Source organism: Spermophilus citellus (genome assembly GCF_964194105.1).
Source record: "Spermophilus citellus genome assembly, chromosome: 14".
Taxonomy (NCBI): Eukaryota; Metazoa; Chordata; class Mammalia; order Rodentia; family Sciuridae; genus Spermophilus; species Spermophilus citellus.
Window position 1 is genome coordinate 29,390,792 of NC_138194.1, and position 15,148 is coordinate 29,405,939.

Here is a 15,148-nt window from a genome sequence, read left to right on the forward strand (position 1 = left end):
GATCCTGTAGCTTGTTTATTCCTTTACAATGGCAAAGAATTGAGAAGGACTCAAGCTAGATTTTACCATGTTTGCTTTGGGGAATGCCATGCCATTTTTCTGGTATTTTGGGCTGAGAAGTCGAACTTCATAGAAGTCATTGCAATGTAAGGATACAAGCTTTGATGTCAGAAAGAACAGGGTTTGAACCCAACCCATTCACTTTGGCGAGGTGAATTTGGGAAGCCACTTGTCCCTTGTGAGCCTTTCCTATCTGAAAAGTGGAGGAAAATAGAGCATGGTTATGAGGATTGAGGATTGTCTGGCTGGTGGTGGTTATGAGAGAAAGCCACTAAGATTATCTTCTTTCTGACAAAACTTGTACAAACCAGTGCTTCCAATTCCCTTTGTAAAACAAATAGGGGCTCGGGTTGTGGCTCAGCGGTAGAGTGCTTGCCTAGCACATGTGAGGCACTGGGTTCCATCCTCCAGGACCACGTAAAAATAAATAAATAAAATAAAGGTGTTGTGTCCATCTACAGCTAAAAATGTGTGTGTATACACACACACACACACACACACACACACACACACACATATATATATATATATATATATATATATTTAAAACAAACAAATAACAACAAAAGACTGCTTCCTCTCTTTCATCAAAGTGAGCCCTGTACTCTTTGGAATATTCCTTTCCAAAGTCATTCTTCTTTTTTTTTTTTTTTCCAATGCCAATTGTGACTGTATTGCAAACAGGCGATTTAATAACTATAAACTTAAAAAATAGGAGTGACAGAGTTGTTTCTATATAAAACTAAATTGAATATTTGGAAACAGCCATAGGAAAAATGGTAAATGCAAATAATTCTGCTAAATTAGCAGAATGAAGCAGAGGTGAAACAATAGAGATTGTGTGAAGAGATGGCTTTACAGCCTCTTCCCCTACTTCAGCAAATCTGCAATTGGAAATCAGAGATGAGGTATCAGGGTGTGTTCTAGGTAACCAAAATGACAGAGTGCCAAGTTCAGGATCCATGCTTAGAGGAAACACCTTGTTCTTACACGAATCATTGGCAGTAAATGAATGCACTTAAGGTTGAAGTTTAAGTAAAATGTTTGACACGCTTATATCATTTGTAGAATTTCCCCACTTTAAATAGTCTTTTAATATATTAGTCTCCAGTGCTTCAGATGAGGGCTTTTCTTATTTTATTAGGAATGTTGGTGACATATATATTGACATTCTCCTCCTTTTAATTTTTGGTAAATATACCCCATACTCTCCCAAGATGTTTGGTTGAGACTCTTTGCCAGTGGTTCCCAATCTTTTTATTTTATTTATTTTTTTGGTACCAGGGATTGAACCCAGGACCCAGTGGTGCTTAAGCACTGAGTCACATCCCCATTAGCTTTTATTTTGAGACAGGGTCTCACTAACTTGCTTAGGGCCTCACTAAATTGCTGAGGCTGACTTTGAACTTGCAGTTTTCTTGCCCCAGCCTCCCACACTGCTGGGATTACAGGTGTGTGCCACTGCACATGACTATGGTTCCCACTCCTGGCTGCTCACAGGCACCTATGGAGCCTGAAAATCTCTGATGGGTTCCCCTCCATTGACTTTGATTTTATTGGCCTCCATAAGCCTAGACATGGGCATATTCTAGCAGTTCAGCTGATTCTAACCTGCTGCCAGGGTTGAGCACCTCTGTTCTGTTTCCTATTTGGGCCACTTGGGGCTTGTGGATATGTTTGCAAGAGTCAGAGGAAGACTCTTTGGTCAATCTTGTCTTCCCCAAAGGAAAGCCAGAAAGCTTGAGCAAAAATTCTGAAGAGTCCCTGCACTGGCCTTAGGAGTCTGGACCCCTAGAGGGTGGCTCCCAGAAGAATGGCAGTGGCACCAGGGAGAGTTCACATTGTGGCAGTGGGATGGGCTGGACATCAGGTGATGTGAAAGGGTACATTGAGAATGCCCAATTCTAGCAGCAGCAAGCACCATGATCAGGCATGTGATGACGATGGATGGTCATCACCTACAAGAGAAGTTCCTTGAGGTCATTTCAGTTTCCTGCCAATAGATGATGGGATATTCTCATAGCTGATTCTCATTATTTGTGTTCTATGTTATGTTCTATGAAGTTACTGTGAGAACTGAATTAGCAAATCCTGAGCCATTGCTCCTAGAGAGAAATATGGAATTAGGTTCTTATGAATCTCTGGCTGCAACATTTTCATTAACTTATTGATACCTAACATTGTTTTATGCATGTATCTGCTTAATAACATCTTATTTAACAGACTGCAATAACTTAGAATTTGCAGCCAACAGTACTATGACTCATGCCTGAGTGAAGCTTATCTAACACACATATTTTCTCCATAAGGCACATCCTAGCCTCTTATGCCTGGGAACACTAGATAGAAATTCAGTGCTACGATTGGAGACCATTTCCAACAGCAAAATCACCAATCTTAAAAGGCACAAAAAGGTAGAAAACATGGCAATACATCAACTTCAATAAAGATACTTGTTTACAGTATGAAAGTAGAAATTAAAAAGGCAGAGTATCATCTTGCTCATCTTAGTTGGGAACATGGAGAATGGAAGACTCAAACATTTTCACTATTCTGCAATATGCATGTCTACAAATGAGCAGGCTAGTGTTGATCTTGGGCTTATAAATAAAATATAGGAAGTAGGTGAATTCACAAATACAGTACCTACAAAATGAGGAAACACTGCTCATAGCTGTGCATTTCCACACTTCCTCCTCCATCCTGTAAGTCACATTCCTTTTTTTCTTTAAAGTCCTGCCTGACCTGTCAAGGCAGCCTTTGTTGATCTGCATCCTGCCTCCAATCATTCCATTCGGGGCTCACTTTAGAGAATACTGTTGGGACAAATCAACCAATCAATTAATCATTCAGTGGATATTAATGGAGTAGTTTAAAGCCTTCTGCAGAACTTTGAGGATGCACAGTGGGAAATAAGTAAGTATAAGAAGGAGTGTCTTCCCAAAGAAGAGCTACTATTTACTAGTTCTTGTTGTTCTTATTGTTGTTTGGGGGTACTAGGGATTGAATCCAGAGGGGCTCTACCACTGAGCTACATCCCTAGCCCTTTTTATTTTTATTTTGAATCAGGGTCTCCCTAAGTTGGCTTGGTTGGCCTGGAATTTGTGATTTTCCTGCCTCAGATTCCAAAGTAGCTCGGATTACAGGTGTGTGACACCATGCCTGGCTATTTACTAGTATTTGAGAAGAGAAGGCAACACATGAAAAAAAGGTGAACAATGCCAAAGTACTAAACTTTAATGGGTCTACTTTAAATGAATTGCCTGCTATAAGTAGTATAAATGTCTAGAAAAAAAAGGCTACTAGTAAAAGCTTTAAATAAAGCTTTCTTGAGAAATGGGACTTTCATTGGACCGTAGGGAGAAAAGAAAGATATATGGAAAATCCGTATTCAAGATATATGAATAGAGCTTGAGAAGTGTGAAGGGAAATGGTTGTTGCTTCAAAATAAGAATAAAACCTTAGGTAGGATGCTTGCATGTGAGGAGGTAAAGCAGTGGAACTGGGTGCAAGCTCAGGTGTGGTTGGTGCTTTATTCCTTACTCTTGAGACATTTTACCAAAAACACTGACAACATTCCAGATGGATATTTTCTTTTCTTTTTTAAATTTTTTATATTGTGGATGAAACCTAGAGGTGCTTTTATCACTAAGTTACATCTTCAGTCCTCTTTATTTTGAGTTTGTGTCTCTCTCACTAAATTGCTAAGGGTCTCACTAAATTGCCAAGGCTGGCCTGGAATTTGAGATCCTCCTGTCTCAGCCTCCAAAATCACTGGGATTACAGGTTTACACTGCAGTACTGGGCTTCCAAGGTAGATTAACACACAGAAGATATTTTGTATCTGTTATTTTTTGCCACATGCCTTTAGCCAGCATCTCAAGGACTCATTGGTAGTGGTAGATAAGGCAAAGTATTTGAAAGATCATTCTAAAGAAAAGTACAGGATATGGACCCCAGGTAATGAACTGCTTCACAGGATCCTTGATAGATTTAACTCATAGGCTCATCACCTTCCCAACGTAATCCACCCACTATTCTAGCAAAAAACTGACTACATACCAGTGACCATTATAAGTGTAGCTATCCTGTTTTTTTTTCTTTTTCATTTAAGGAAGTATAGTCAAGAGTGGCTTAGCAATGGGGACATGTCCCAAGAAGTACAGCATTACATGATTTTTGTCTTTGTGTGAAAATCAGAGTGTACTTACTCAAACCTGGATGGTATAGGTCAACCACTAGACATGGCCTCTTGATGCAATCAAGAGGTGTGGTAAGGGGCTGGAGCTGGGGCTCAGTGGTAGTGCACTTGCCTGGCATGTGTGAGGCACTGGGTTTGATTCTTAGCACCACATATAAATAAAATAAAGGTCTACCAACAACTAAAAAAATATTTAAAAAGAAGACATAAACATCAGATGGAGAAAGCTGGTGTTGGCTAATAGAGCACACTGTCAACTTTTCTTTTCCTAAATTTATGCTCTAAAATAATAATAAAAATATAGTAAATTCATAAACCACAACATAGTTATTTATTATCATTATCAGGTGTTTTATGTTGTACATAATTACAGAGCAGGTTGGTCATATCATCACAAACATCTGAGTATTGCCTTTTGCTACAATGTTGCAGGACTACAATGTCATTAAGGCATCAGAAATCTTGTCAGTTTCTTTATAATCTTATGGGACCACTTTCATACATGTAGTCCATGGTTGACCAAAACATCAAAATTTACAGCCTAAATGACTGCGGTAGGCAATTTTTTGTACTCCTTTACTAATAACAAATGATTTGCTACATGGGATTTGGTACAAGGTGGCTGCTCTGACCAGTTGGACTGTAGGTGGGGCCAGCCTCTTAAGAATATTGTTAAGAAAAGAAAGCAACCCTTTAGAGCAGTGTCTGGCACTCACCTAGCCTTAAGTGTTTGCTCTTATTAGTACAAAGGCCAAGTTTCCTATGGTGTCCCAGTCACTTCCTTGTAAATTCTACAAAGTCATACAATCCCAGGATCCCAGGAAACAGGAGCTGGCTTGGAACAAGTGGGCATCCACAGTGACTGAGCCTAATTGTACGTTTGGGATGTGTAAATGGCATTTATCCAGTTGAAACATGAGCTTGAATATGCAGTCCACTCTTTCTTTCAGCAAGCACTGGTTAGGCATGAGTTATGTGCCAAGCGCTGGGATACCTGTAGGCATGCAGAGTTAGCCTCAACTACAGCACCCTAGGTAATGTGAGCCCTCTACACAAGGCATTTCATGAGTTAAGCGTTCTTCTCTTCATTTTCTAGGGAGGGAACTGAGGCTTTCAGAAATTTTTAGTACTTGCCAGGCATTTAACTCAACAGCCATCCCCACTTCCCCCTCCACCGCCCCATCGAATGACCTGGATATGTCCGTGAACATTCTTTAAGAAACTTACTCTGTATTGATTAAAAAACAACAACAACCAAAAAAAAACAAAAACAAAAACAAAAAAAAAACCAAAAAAACAAAAACAACAACAAAAAAAACCCACCCTTAGTAACAATTCTGCTTCTGCTCTCCTTCTCTCCAGAGAACTCCAAACGTTGAACGGGGTCAGAACATGCCCCCCCCTCTAATTCCAGGAGCACCCACTTCTAATGCTTTGAGCAGTTAGATCCGAAAGGAAAGGAAAGGAGATGCGAGAGCTTTCGTTGCCCCTTTGGGTCCTTGGGAGACCTTCAGTCCATCCCTACTTCAGACTGTAGGATCCAAGGCTACCAGGTTGCACGGTGGGTCGCCAGGTTTCTTTGCTTTCAAAGCTCTGCGCGACCGCCACACCAAATACCAAACGGTCACTTCCCCGCCCTCCGGGCGCAGTATGCAAATCCGAGCACCAGGAAGTAGCTGGGACCTCTCGGCCGAACCCAGCAACAGCCAGTTCCTCTCCCACCGTGCCGGCCCGCGCTGCCTCTCGCTCCCCTGCGGCGGAGCCTTTGGGCCCGACGCGCTGCAGCCTCCTGACCGCTGCAGGCAGGGCATCGGTCACTCCCGACCCCGACCCTGCCACCCCTGGGCCAAGTGTCCAGCGTTCTCTGCCCGCCGCCCCTCACCAGGAGGGCTCCTCTGGGCTGTCCTGTCGCGCTCCCAGCTTTGAACTCAAGTCACCGTGGAGCTCCGCCGCCGCAGACCCGAAACTTTCACCGTGAGCGGGTGAGTCTCGGGCTTGAGCTCGGGGGTGCCCAGAGCAGGGGCCTGGAGGGACTGGGTGGGATCGCGGCTGTACCACCCGTTGGAGCCCGGGTTGCGGGTTTAGCTCCGGACCCTGGGCTTCGGCAGGGGCCGCGGCAGCAAAGATCGCGCGCCGCTTCCTGGCCTCCCCAGCGCCCGCCCCCGCTGGTGGAAGCACACAGATGCTTTAAACCTGTGGGTGACCCGCCCCATAGTGGGGACAGGACGTGGGTGCGGGCGACCGCGGGCGGCCGCAGGTGGCCGCAGGTGTCCGCAGCGCTCCCTCCCGCAGAGGTGCGGTGGAGGTGTGGGCACCGGGGCGGGTGCACCGCGCACTCCTCCAGGCTTGGGCGCCAGGGCCGGCTGCTGTCCTGGTTCCGTCCACTCGCAGAGCGCCGCGGGGAAGCCCCTGTCCACGCGAGTCAGCACGCAGCCGGGATCCCGGGGGAACTCCTTGGATTGAGCGATCGGGTCTCACCACTGGGGTCTGGGGCCCCAGAGGTGAGGAGTGGGGTTCAGAGCCGTCCCTCTTTCAGACCTGCGGAAAACTGCCCTCCTTAGCGGCCCCTGGGAGGATGGTGACGTCGAGCGGCTGTGGCGGAGAGTGGTGCTCACTCTCCCACAGAGCCGGCTCCTCTCCCCCTGCAGCCTAGCAGTCGGACGCTCTGGCTGGAGGAAGCGAGAGTTATTTTAAGAATTCAGGGGTTGCCTTTCCTTCGCCTTGGGGGATGGGTGTAAGCTCCAGTCCCCACTTTCCTGTGATATCTTGACCGACTGCGCCGGCTTCTTGATCCTGTGCATTTGTAATGTTTCTTCTAACAACAGCCCCACTGCCCTGTGAACTAATTAATGGTTGTGACTTTTTAAAAATTTATTTTTTATTTTTGTATATCCGTGGTGTGTGTGTGTGTGGCGGGGGAGGGGTGTTTCATCAAACTTCTCTGCTATCTTAGAAACCCAAGTTGGAATATAGAACTTGGAATCTCCCCGCTGTGCATGAAGGTGGCCAATTATTGAAATTCCCTGTTTGATTTTTCTCCTCTTTTACAAGTGCCTACCTACCTCCACAGAAAACCCCTGGTAGGTACGTGGCATTCCGTAAATGGTATTGTTATTGTTATTTATTGCAACTAATTCTATTAATTAAAAAACGAGACTCCTTGGTTCTTCATAGTTTGTCTATTTTAAACCTAAGACTACATGTCTGGTTTAGTTTCTGACTTTACTGGTAAATTGCTTAATAAACACTAGAAGGCTTTACTGTCTCAAAGCAGGTCTAGAGCTGGGCATGGTGGTGCATGCCTGTAATCCCAGTGGCTCAGGAGGCTTAGGCAGGAGGATCACGAGTTCAAAGCCTGTCTCAACAACTTAGAGAGGCCCTAAGCAACTCAGTGAGACCCTGTCTCTAAATAAAATATAAAAAGGGCTGAGGATATGACTCAGAGGTTAAGCACCCTTGGGATCAAACCCCAGTACCAAAAAAAAAAAAAAAAAAAGAAAGAAAGAAAGACAGTTTCAATAGTCCAATGCACCCTAAGAACTAGCCAGTAAAGATGTTTGACCCTTGTGTTTTCTGCCCCTAGGGGGCTGTAGGGATGTTCAACACCTATAGCATTGCTTAAGGAATAGACTTTGACAATACATGAGCTTATGGAATTCTTCCAGAGTTAGGGTGAACCCTGATGGGAAATGGGCTGAGACAGGGGATATCTAGTTGTTTCTCCATTCTCATTTGGAGGTAAGAAAGTAAGCATTTTGAGGCTTCAGAAATTTAATTGGATCCCAAGAGCCTTTGATGACTGAGCCTCTTTGGCTATAAATGGGGTGACCCTCTTGCTGAGTGAAGGGTAGAGGGCAGTGGATGTGAGGTAAGAGAAAACAGGAGCCAGGAAACCTGAGTTTGGTTTCTTTCACAGTTTACTGGAGTTGTGATTTGAGATAAGCCAATTAGGCCATTGAATGAGCCAGTGTTTCCTTCATAGCAGCAATTAGTCATACTATGGTTCATCCACATGTTTATGGGCTGTATTCTCCACTAGAATGGAAGCTCCACAAACAACACTTTTGTCTGTCTTGTCCAAAATGATAGCCTGGTGCCTGGCACATAGTAGGTATTCAGTAGAAGTTACTTGGAAGAAGGAAGGAAGTCCTGCCAAGAACATCCGGAGATGAAACAAAGCTAGTCCCTAAGGCATTTGAAGCCTTCTGGGAGCTTTCTGTCCAGGAATTTGAGGGACTTTGTTGAGCAAGACTGGTGTTCTAAATGGAAATGCCTGTTCTGGACCGGTCTTCTCTGCTCTATCTGTGGAGTAGCAACATGTCCCCTGATAAGGTAGTTGGCCCAATCTCTTTATCTTAGGATCTTCTTTGTTGCAAAGGTATGCAGAGACTTTGTATATCCAGAGGCTGGCTGGCTTGCTGTCTTTCTTTCTTTCTTTCTTTCTTTCTTTCTTTCTTTCTTATTTAAAGCAGAAAAGTGGTCTGGCATCACGTTGTAAATCAATGTCTTTCAGTTCTACCTGTATTTGTCTTCAGAAATAAATCACCAAAACACCTGAGATTCTAGTTGTTTCTCGTGAATATGTAGAATCGGCACTTAGCAATATGAAACCATATGACCATTTATACAAGCCTGTGCTAATTTTATAAATAAGAATATAGCATATACATGCCCATGGCATGGGACATGGTTGCTGCTGCTCACTGGCACTGAAGTCTCTGTGATGCATGGATTAATGCAAACAGTGAAGGGCCACCATGGTTCAGTTGGACTCTGGTCAAGGACACACTGAGAGCAAACATGTCCTCAGATATTTTCTGGACAGGTCTTGACAGTGTTGGTGCTACACCTTATGCTTTTCCAAGGTGTTGAACTTTTCTGAACCCTGACTTCATTTGAACCTTTTGGTAGAACAGATATGGAAAGGGAGATTCAGGAGCTGGTCCAAGATCACAGGCTAAGTGGCACCATTGGGTGTAGTAGGTGTGTTCTGGCTGTTCCCTCTTGTCTACCTTTGGACCTGTAATAGGTACTTAAAAGCAAAGAAACAAACTTATTATTTAATATATATTGTAGAAATGGAGAAATAGGGAATCATGAAGTCATTGTCTTTTATCACTGTGGATTTACCAGAACCAAGTAGGTAACTGCTCAAGACATAGAAGGAAACCCCTATTAAGCTGAGCACTTAAGCTCTCCCTCTAGAAATGAGTTTCTGTGTCTTTCAGCATAGCCTCCTGTGTGGGGGTATGGGTAGGGCATCTCCAAAAACTGCTAAGGTGACACCTATGTGGCTATTCTCCAAGCAGCTCTAGTGACTGTCTTGGTGGCTGTTAAGATGTTTATTGGTTAGTACAGAAATGCCCAAGGAACAATAGGCAAAAGTGCTATAAAGTGCTTCTCCAAGAACCCTACCAGCCTTTTTTTATGGTTGTTATAACAATCAGAGCATCATTCAAGGTAAAAATATAAGGTTAGGAGACAGGGCCTATAGCACGCATGGTATAACACACATCCCATTGTTTGCTCATTTGCTATGTGCAATTCATCACTCTAAACCAATATTCTTATAATACATATTCATTGCCTTCCATCCTTTAAGTTTGTTCATGGAAGAGGAAGTATTTTTTTTTAATAGTCAGAGATACTGAAATGTTCCTTACAGCTGCTTAGTTTCCTGATTTAAATTGTGAAACTTTGAGTTCACTCTATCATCATTTCTAAAATTTATTTTGAGTAAGTTCCCATTTGAGGGGAGACATACAAGGGTAAAAATTAGCATGGAAAGCTGCCAAGTGAGGGATGAGACATTGTGTAACACAGACTTTCTCTTATCTTTGGCTTAAATTAGCTGGAAGAATTCTCTTGAAATTGAGAATAGCAATAGGTTTGTCCAAGGTAACAAGTGTAGGGACCTTATTCTTTATTTTTGGACTTTTTCTTCATTTTTGTTCTATACTTCATTTTCCCTTCTTAGTGAATTAGCCATCAACATTCATTATTTGCCACTAAGTGATTTCTGGAAAGTCATATTTATAATCAGGATATAGTTTTCAGGGGTACAGATCTCTCTCAAAGTGTTGTTTGTTTTACTGTGTTTTATTAACACTTGATATATTTCCAATTCCCCTTTCTCTCTCACTGTTCGTCAGCTCTTTCTCTATCATCTAACAAAGCTTCTTTCAAACCAGGAATAGATAGGACATGAGTTTGACCAATTATGGGAAGAGATTATCAATTAGTCTCATTAGTATAACTGTTCATTACTCATAATACTGAGATCGTTTAATGATGTCTGACAAAATGACAAAACTAATGGGGATAAAATATAGCAATTTCCTAATGGTCTAGATTCTGGTTTGTGGAGTTGTAGAACATTGGGAAGAGTCTTTGTGGGTGTGTAGCTCGGAGTCTTTTAGTTTGTTTCATTTCCTTTTGTACAGTTATTACTCCAGACAAAGTCAAATGCTGCTCTGGCTTTGAGCAGTCTCACCTCTCTCTGAGCATCTACAATCCCTCTTGTCATACTTTATTGACCCCAAATGGTACTGGTTGGAAACTCCTTGAAAATGTGTTCCTAGTTCCCTCCCTCAGATCCATAGTGGTAAAACTTTGGGTGGGGAGCAAGGTGCTTTTGGGCTTCTCTTGGGTGCTGGTGAGAGTACATAGGGAGTCTATGGGTCTGTGTTCACTCTGCCTCTGCTTGAAGTAACCAGGTCCAGTCTGCTTGGTGTTTGGACCTTGTGGGTGCCTCACTCTTCCTGTAAATGTTAACCCCGCCTCCCCCCCCCCCCCCAGGGAGGGGAATGGAGAAGCTTGTCTGTCAGGGGGCCCCTGGAGAAGGAGGACCACTTCTGCTTTCCACGGGAAAGCTGTGTCACTTGAGAACAGAACTGCAGCCTGAGGGAGGAGCCCGAGGGAGGAAGGGGCAAGGAAGTGATACTTCCTCCTCCTCTGAAGCCCTATGCCCAGTCATAGCCTGCAGCCCCACCTTGGCCACCAGAGTTGCTTTTCCCGTAGTATTCTTCACACCACCCCTTTTCTGTCCATTTTTCGTTTGTTAGGCAGAAAGGAAGAAGAGGGGATGGAGGGAGAAATGAAGAGAGGGGAGATAAATCCACAGTCACCAGTCTACATTTCTCCCAGGCAAAGGCCACTGTGGCCATACTTGATTTTTTTTTTTTGATTTTTTAAAATTTTTATTAGACCTTTATGGTTATACATAGTAGTTGGATTCATCCCAACATGTGTGCATAGAAATCATTTTCAATTCATGATTCTCCCCTTTCCCTCCCCCTTTTTCTTCTATTCTCCCCACCCCCATGCTTTGATTTTTTTTTTTTTTTAAACAGCAACAGAAAGATGTGCATGTTGGAATTCCCCATCATGGAGATGATTGCAAAACTCTAAGTAGATATTTTGCAATCTTTTAATGTTCAGGCAGTATAATACTTTCTTGATCCTAACCACAATAGTTGAGGGCTATTTTGAAAATTACTTGAACTATAGCCCCTTATTAAATTCTTGGGAAGGAGCAATGGCTCTCAAGCTTCTTGTCAGAGTCTGGAGCAGTCCTATGAGCCAGGCTGGTGAGCTGCACCATTTTTCAGGGTATAAAATACAGAAGTGAGCACAGATATTGCACAAGCCCTGTCCAGGAAAGAGGTTTGTTAAAACAAATATGAATTAAGATACAGCCATACAGTGGAAGAACCTGTAGATGTCCTCAGAGGTAGCATTCAATTATACTTTTTTTTTTTTTTTTTTTTAGTTACTTGGCTTTGAACTCAGGGGCACTCTACCACTGAGAAATATATCCAGCCCTTTTAATTATTTTATTTTGAGACAGTATCTTACTAAGTTGCTAAGACTGGTCTTGAATTAGTGATCCTCCTGCCTCAGCCTCCTGGATTGCTGGAATTACAGGTGTACACTTCTGTGCCTGACTCATCATACTTATTAATATGAAAAAAATTTTAAAAGCTGAACATCAACTGATAAGTAATACTCTGATGCCATTTCTAAAATAAAATATTCATATATAGGACACAACCTATAAGCTCTTTCTATAAAAAATTTATACTGAAGTTGTGTTTTGTGTGTGTGTGTGTGGGGGGGTAGTGCTGGGATCGAACCTACGGCCTTGTGTATATGAGGCAGATACTCTATCAACTGAGCTATATCCCAGCTCCAATACTGAAACTTTAATAGTGGTTATTTGGGGGTGAATGCTGATTCTTTTCCCATTCATCCATCCATCCATTCATTCTCTCTCTCTCTGTCTCTCTCTTTCTCTGTTGGGATCCAACCTGAGGCCCAACACATATTGAGCTACATCCCAGCCTTTATTTTAATTTTTATATTTATTTATTTATATATTAGCTGTAGTTGAACAGAACATCTTTATTTTATTTATTTAAATTTATGTAGTGCTGAGGATAGAACCCAGAGCCTCGCATGTTCAAGGTGAGTGCTCTACTGCTGAGCCACAACCCCAGCCTCCCTCATTTTTATTTTATTTTATTAAAAATATATTTTACATATATATATATATATATATATATATATATATATATATATATATATTACTTGTAGCTGGACACAATGTCTTTATTTATTTTTATGTGGTACTGAGGATTGAATCCAGTGCCTCACACGTGCGAGGTGGGCGCTCTACCTCTGAGCCACAGCCCCAGCCCTCATTTTTATTTTTAAAACAAAAATATCACTTGTGATTTTAAAATGGCAGGATAAGGAGCAATGAGATGAAGCTAAGCTGGGCTCAGTGGTCCACTCCTACAATCTGAGCCACTGAAGAGGCTGAGACAAGAGGATCATAAGTTTGAAGTCAGCCTCAGTAATTTAGTGAGACCCTGACTCAAAATAAAGAAAAACAAAAAGGCTTGGGGATGTAGCTCAGTGGTAGAGTACCCAATCTTGGGTTCAATCACCAGTACCATAAATGAATGAATGAATGAATGAACAAACGAATGAACAAACGCCCGTGTGACTTCAGAGAGGCCTGTAGGAGCAATCAGGCAACTTGGAAATCAGCATGGCCAGAATGATGCTCCTATGTATATACAGTTGTCCCTGGATATTCCTGGGGTATTGGTTCTAGGATTCCCTGATGATCCAAAATTCTAGAATGCTCACGTCATTTATATAAATGTCATACAATGAGCATATAACCTATACACTTCCTGTCATCCACTTGAAGTCATCTCTAGGTTACTTATAATCCCCAATATACTGTAAATGCTGTGCAGGTAGTTATTAGACTGTATTATTTAGAGAATAATGTAAAAAAAAAAAAAGTTTGTACATGTTCAGTACAGATTGTGTGTGTGTGGTGCTGGGGTTGCAACCCAGGGCCTCGTGCATGCTAGACATGTGTTGTACTACTGAGCAGCTTCGCCAGCCCCAGATGCAATTGTTTTCTGTATGGTTTTTGTCTGCAGTTGATTGAACCCATGAACATGGAACTCAGGGATACAAAAGACCAACTTGTAATTGTAAGCAGACCTGCCCTAGGAGAGCTGATGGGCCAGGAAAGTTGTAAACAGAATTTTTTTTTTTTTTTTTTGATACTGAGGATTGAACTCAGGGGTCCTTTACCACTGAGCCACATCCCCATTCTTTTTTATTTTCTATTTTGAGGCAGGGTCTTTCTAAGTTGCTTAGGGCCTCGCTAAGTTGCTAAGGCCAGCTTCCAACTTGCTATCCTCCTGTGTCAGTCTCCTGAGTTGCTGGGATTACAAGTATGCACCACCATGCCACACAGAATGTTTTTTCTTAAAGAAGCTTCCTCTGTTATGTTTAGTGTTCACTATAGAAGCTCTTTCCTATGCTATTGTTATTATTTGTGGTGCTGGTGGCTGAGCTCGAGGACTCACTTCCTCATACTAGGTACTGTTCTCCCATTGAACAGCATCCTGGAGTACCACCTGTGAGTCAGGCACAACGTGAGGAGTTGGGGTACAAATCTGCATGTGTTGGTGGGAATTGGGAAGGGAGAGGCCCTTATGTAGGGAAGAAGAACCTGACTGAGAAAGGACAGGATGGGATCCTGCAGGGAGCAGTGCTGTTATCTCTCAGTGCCACCTCAATTTGCTCTGGGCAGCTGTGATAAGGCTTGACAGGTAGGCTAATACCAATAATGGTTTTGATCCCATAAATGAAGTGGAATCACCGGGAGCCTTTTAATGAAGAGCCATTTTTGTTTAGAAAAACAAAAGGCAATTTCGTACTAGCCTTTTTCATGACAAAGCATTTATAATGTAGCCAAAGAATGGAAAGACATGGACACTCCTTTATAAAGGTAATTAAGCAAGAGACTCCAAGGGACTTCCCCAGAGATTATCTGGGAGCTATAAAATAACATTTATTGCTGTTTGTCATGAGAAGCAGAGTCTTAATCACATAACGGTCACCTGCAAGTAGGTACCTGAAACCTGCCCTAAATAATGTTGATCTTGCCCTAATTTTGCTTAAACTTCTTGGTGACGGCAATGTTAGTGAAGAAACATGCCATTTGGAGTAGGGTGTCTACATTTCTGGAGGATCACTAGTCTTTTCCATTCAATTTGAAATAGGAGAATATGCTGTAATACATCAGATTTGCATTGGAATTATTCTTATGGTTTAGAGTTTATTAAAAGCATCACTTTCACTAGAAATAGCAATATTTGGTTCAAACCAAGCAGCCAGCTGCATTTCAGGCACAGCATATTGAACGTCTACCATGCTCAATGCCTGTGAGAGACCAGGAGAGATAATATATCAAAGAAAAGTGGTCTTCTAAGTTATATCTGAATTTCTGTCTAGGCTTTACCAATTTATGACTTTGGGCAAGTTAGTTAGTCTCATCCTTTCTTCCTTTAAAAG

The 15,148-nt window shown here is 42.4% G+C and overlaps 1 protein-coding gene across 2 annotated transcripts in view; it reads left to right on the forward strand.

The window, feature by feature from the left end:
- The first annotated feature begins 5,702 nt into the window (after positions 1-5,702).
- The window catches only part of LYN (LYN proto-oncogene, Src family tyrosine kinase), a 118,688-nt gene continuing 109,242 nt past the window's right edge, over positions 5,703-15,148 (forward strand). Inside the window, exon 1 of one of the 2 annotated variants that reach the window (XM_081265794.1) lies at positions 5,703-6,243. The gene's annotated coding sequence lies outside the window, so the exon portion shown is untranslated. The remainder of the gene's footprint in view (positions 6,244-15,148) is intronic. The other variant, XM_081265795.1, reaches the window with a different exon arrangement.